This window comes from Oncorhynchus kisutch, linkage group LG15, assembly GCF_002021735.2.
Source record: "Oncorhynchus kisutch isolate 150728-3 linkage group LG15, Okis_V2, whole genome shotgun sequence".
Lineage (NCBI taxonomy): Eukaryota > Metazoa > Chordata > Actinopteri > Salmoniformes > Salmonidae > Oncorhynchus > Oncorhynchus kisutch.
In genome coordinates, this window is record NC_034188.2 from 81,719,025 (window position 1) to 81,724,997 (window position 5,973).

Below are 5,973 nucleotides of genomic sequence, written 5' to 3' on the forward strand. Positions count from 1 at the left end.
ACACACACACACACGCACGTAACAGTGTAGCTTCCGTCCCTCTCCTCACCCCTACCTGGGCTCGAACCAGGGACCCTCTGCACACATCAACAACTGCCTCCCACAAAGCATCGTTACCCATCGCCTCCACAAAAGGCACGGCCCTTGCAGAGCAAGAGAAACAACTACTTCAAGCTCTCAGAGCGAGTGACGTCACCGATTGAAATGCTATTAGCCGCACCGCTAACTAGCTAGCCTTTTCACACCGGTTACACACCGGTGACACACACACACACACACACACACACACACACACACACACACACACAGTGTGACAGAGAGGGAGGTGAAGTATTGCTGACGACAGTGGTAATCCCAGTAAGCTCTCTGCTAACGTTTTGGCTCTTCCCTCTCTGTCTGTCTCATATCTCTTCCTCTTCTGTCTCCCTTCCTCCCCTCTTCTTTCTCTCGTCCTTTCTCCCTGCCTCTTTCTTTCTTTTTCTACTCATATTAAAGTGGTTTGAAGATTAAAGCCACTCATCTCCTCCTTTTAAAGAGATATTAACCTTAGACACACACATTCAAACACACACACACTCACTCACACACATTAGTAAACTGTAGCAAATGTGTTTATCCTCTATTTCTGGTATTTCCTTCAAAACTCTTTCACATCCCTCTCTCCATCTCATCCCTCTCTCCATCTCATCCCTCTCTCCATCTCATCCCTCTCTCCATCTCATACCTCTCTCCATCTCATACCTCTCTCCATCTCATCCCTCTCTCCATCTCATCCCTCTCTCCATCTCATCCCTCTCTCCATCTCATCCCTCTCTCTCCATCTCATCGCTCTCTCTCACCATCCCTCTCTCCATCTCATCCCTCTCTCCATCTCATCCCTCTCTCCATCTCATCCCTCTCTCCATCTCATACCTCTCTCCATCTCATCCCTCTCTCCATCTCATCCCTCTCTCCATCTCATCCCTCTCTCCATCTCATCCCTCTCTCCATCTCATACCTCTCTCCATCTCATACCTCTCTCCATCTCATACCTCTCTCCATCTCATCCCTCTCTCCATCTCATCCCTCTCTCCATCTCATCCCTCTCTCCATCTCATACCTCTCTCTCACCATCCCTCTCTCCATCTCATACCTCTCTCCATCTCATCGCTCTCTCCATCTCATACCTCTCCATCTCATCCCTCTCTCCATCTCATCGCTCTCTCATCTCATCGCTCTCTCCATCTCATACCTCTCTCCATCTCATCCCTCTCTCCATCTCATCGCTCTCTCTCACCATCCCTCTCTCCATCTCATCCCTCTCTCCATCTCATCGCTCTCTCTCACCATCCCTCTCTCCATCTCATCCCTCTCTCCATCTCATACCTCTCTCCATCTCATCGCTCTCTCTCACCATCCCCTCTCTCCATTCTAATCCCTCTCTCCATCTCATCCCTCTCTCCATCTCATCGCTCTCTCTCACATCCCTCTCTCTCATCATCCCTCTCTCTCAGCATCTCTCTCTCTCACCATCCCTCTCTCTCATCATCCTCTCTCTCACCATCCCTCTCTCTCATCATCCCTCTCTCCATCTCATCGCTCTCTCTCACCATCCCTCTCCCTCACCATCCCTCTCTCTCATCATCCCTCTCTCTCAGCATCTATCTCTCTCACCATCCCTCTCTCTCATCATCCCTCTCTCTCACCATCCCTCTCTCTCATCATCCCTCTCTCCATCTCATCGCTCTCTCTCACCATCGCTCTCTCTCACCATCCCTCTCTCTCATCATCCCTCTCTCTCAGCATCTCTCTCTCTCACCATCCCTCTCTCCATCTCATCCCTCTCTCCATCTCATCGCTCTCTCTCACCATCCCTCTCTCTCACCATCCCTCTCTCTCACCATCCCTCACTCTCACCATCCCTCTCTCTCACCATCCCTCTCTCTCACCATCCCTCACTCTCACCATCCCTCTCTCCATCTCATCCCTCTCTCCATCTCATCGCTCTCTCTCACCATCCCTCTCTCCATCTCATCTCTCTCTCACCAACCCTCTCCATCTCATCCCCCTCTCTCACCATCCCTCTCTCCATCTCCTCGCTCTCTCTCACCATCCCTCTCTCTCACCATCCCTCTCTCTCATCATCCCTCTCTCAAACATCCATCTCATCCCTCTCTCTCATCATCCCTCTCTCAAACATCCATCTCATCCCTCTCTCTCACCATCCCTCTCTCCATCTCATCCCTCTCTCCATCTCATCGCTCTCTCTCACCATCCCTCTCTCCATCTCATCTCTCTCTCACCAACCCTCTCCATCTCATCGCTCTCTCTCACCATCCCTCTCTCTCACCATCCCTCTCACTCTCCATCCCTCTCTCTCCAACCTCTCTCTCATCTATCTCTCATCATCCCTCTCTCTCACCATCCATCTCTCTCTCCATCCCTCTCTCTCCAACCTCTCTCTCATCTATCTCTCTCATCATCCCTCTCTCTCATCATCCCTCTCTCTCATCATCCCTCTCTCAAACATCCCTCTCATCCCTCTCTCCCACCTCCCTGCCTCTTCTCCCTCAATGATGTTGGTGTGGTAGGGCTGGACTAATAATTAACCCCTCTAGTGCTGAAATACTGATGCTTTCCTTGTCTCCCTGCTAGTTTATTGATTTGTTCATGTCACTGATTGGCTGGAGGGTTCATTCACCTGGTGTCCCAGGTCTGAATCAGTCCCTTGTTAGTAAGAGAGAATTGAGAAAGTAAAGAAATCCAATAGCACCTAAATTCAACCTGTCATAATTGAGTCCATCCCTCATCCCCCTCCATCCCTCATTCCCTCCATCCCTCCATCCCTCATTCCCTCCATCCCTCATTCCCTCCATCCCCTCCATCCCTCATCCCCTCTATCCCTCATCCCCTCCATTCCTCATCCCCCTCCATTCCTCATCCCCCTCCATTCCTCATCCCCCTCCATCCCTCATTCCCTCCATCCCTCATTCCCTCCACCCCCCTCCATCCCTCCATCCCTCATCCCCCCCATCCCTCCATCCCTCATCCCCCTCCATCCCTCATCTACCTCCATCCCTCCATCCCTCATCTACCTCCATCCCTCATCCCCCTCCATCCCTCCATTCCTCATCCCCCTCCATCCCTCATCTACCTCCATCCCTCACCCCCCTCCATCCCTCCATTCCTCATCCCCCTCCATCCCTCCATTCCTCATCCCCCTCCATCCCTCATCCTCCCATCCCTCCATCCCTCATCTACCTCCATCCCTCATCTACCTCCATCCCTCATCTACCTCCATCCCTCATCTACCTCCATCCCTCATCTACCTCCGTCCCTCATCAACCTCCATCCCTCATCTACCTCCATCCCTCCATCCCTCATCCCCTTCCATCCCTCCATCCTTCATTCCCTCCATCCCTCATCTACCTCCATCCCTCCATCCCTCATATCCCTCCATCCCTCATCCCCCTCCATCCCTCATCTACCTCCATCCCTCCATCCCTCATCTACCTCCATCCCTCCATCCCTCATATCCCTCCATCCCTCATCTACCTCCATCCCTCATCCCCCTCCATCCCTCCATCCCTCATCTACCTCCATCCTTCCATCCCTCGTGCTAGTGCCACCACCTCATCTACCTCCATCCCTCATCTACCTCCATCCCTCATTCCCTCCATCCCTCATCCCCCTCCATCCATCTTTCACCTCAGTTGTCATGACATAGCCCCCTTGCTACTCCCTTTATTTCTCTCTCACTTTCCTCTTTCCTCGACATAACAATTATTAATTTATTTCAATTGGAAGGGCTTTATTGGTATGGGAAACATATGTTAACATTACACTCACAAGTTTGAAATTAATAGACACATTTCAAATGTCATATCTCTATCTCTCACACTCATCCCTCTCTCACACTCATCCCTCTCTCACACTCATCCCTCTCCACCTCTATTGACTCCATCTGTCTCTCCTTCTACCCGCTCCCTCTCTCATCTCCTTCCCGGTTCTATCCTCCTATCACATAGCACATGCAATATGTTCTGCCAGACAGATATCTGATGCCTCCAGATTTAGAGTAACCTGCATTCCAGTGAGCCTATTGGTTCTTTGTGCCAACAAGCCAATCCGGGCCTAGCGCCAGCCTGCTGTCAGAAACAGCCCTGACTCAGAGGTGGTGATTGAGGGATAAGGGAATAGTTTTCCTAATTATGTGACCTGGCCTGAAAAAATCTCCTTTATAAACAAGTCCTCTAGTCTAGAATGATCACAGTCTTTCTGCTGGTCTCTCCTCTTTAGTGATCAGTGGTAAGGTGTTGCCATCTGCAGGCAGATCTGATATTAATATAACAACATATCTCTGTCCATCTGGCCTGTTTAAACACATATTTAATGCCCCTGATTCTTCTATTGATCAGTCAATATAATAATGTTTCATTTTGGACATACAGTGCCTTGCGAAAGTATTCGGCCCCCTTGAACTTTGTGACCTTTTGCCACATTTCAGGCTTCAAACATAAAGATATAAAACTGTATTTTTTTGTGAAGAATCAACAACAAGTGGGACACAATCATGAAGTGGAACGACATTTATTGGATATTTCAAACTTTTTTAACAAATCAAAAACTGAAAAATTGGGCGTGCAAAATTATTCAGCCCCTTTACTTTCAGTGCAGCAAACTCTCTCCAGAAGTTCAGTGAGGATCTCTGAATGATCCAATGTTGACCTAAATGACTAATGATGATAAATACAATCCACCTGTGTGTAATCAAGTCTCCGTATAAATGCACCTGCACTGTGATAGTCTCAGAGGTCCGTTAAAAGCGCAGAGAGCATCATGAAGAACAAGGAACACACCAGGCAGGTCCGAGATACTGTTGTGAAGAAGTTTAAAGCCGTATTTGGATACAAAAAGATTTCCCAAGCTTTAAACATCCCAAGGAGCACTGTGCAAGCGATAATATTGAAATGGAAGGAGTATCAGACCACTGCAAATCTACCAAGACCTGGCAGTCCCTCTAAACTTTCAGCTCATACAAGGAGAAGACTGATCAGAGATGCAGCCAAGAGGCCCATGATCACTCTGGGTGAACTGCAGAGATCTACAGCTGAGGTGGGAGACTCTGTCCATAGGACAACAATCAGTCGTATATTGCACAAATCTGGCCTTTATGGAAGAGTGGCAAGAAGAAAGCCATTTCTTAAAGATATCCATAAAAAGTGTTGTTTAAAGTTTGCCACAAGCCACCTGGGAGACACACCAAACATGTGGAAGAAGGTGCTCTGGTCAGATGAAACCAAAATTGAACTTTTTGGCAACAATGCAAAACGTTATGTTTGGCGTAAAAGCAACACAGCTCATCACCCTGAACACACCATCCCCACTGTCAAACATGGTGGTGGCAGCATCATGGTTTGGGCCTGCTTTTCTTCAGCAGGGACAGGGAAGATGGTTAAAATTGATGGGAAGATGGATGGAGCCAAATACAGGACCATTCTGGAAGAAAACCTGATGGAGTCTGCAAAAGACCTGAGACTGGGACGGAGATTTGTCTTCCAACAAGACAATGATCCAAAACATAAAGCAAAATCTACAATGGAATGGTTCAAAAATAAACATATCCAGGTGTTAGAATGGCCAAGTCAAAGTCCAGACCTGAATCCAATCGAGAATCTGTGGAAAGAACTGAAAACTGCTGTTCACAAATGCTCTCCATCCAACCTCACTGAGCTCGAGCTGTTTTGCAAGGAGGAATGGGAAAAAATTTCAGTCTCTCGATGTGCAAAACTGATAGAGACATACCCCAAGCGACTTACAGCTGTAATCGCAGCAAAAGGTGGCACTACAAAGTATTAACCTAAGGGGGCTGAATAATTTTGCACGCCCAATTTTCAGTTTTTGATTTGTTAAAAAAGTTTGAAATATCCAATAAATGTCGTTCCACTTCATGATTGTGTCCCACTTGTTGTTGATTCTTCACAAAAAATACAT

The 5,973-nt window shown here is 48.2% G+C and overlaps 1 protein-coding gene across 1 annotated transcript in view; it reads left to right on the forward strand.

The window, feature by feature from the left end:
• The window catches only part of LOC109883037 (cGMP-dependent 3',5'-cyclic phosphodiesterase-like), a 74,913-nt gene that overhangs the window by 18,446 nt on the left and 50,494 nt on the right, over positions 1 to 5,973 (forward strand). The window lies entirely within an intron of this gene.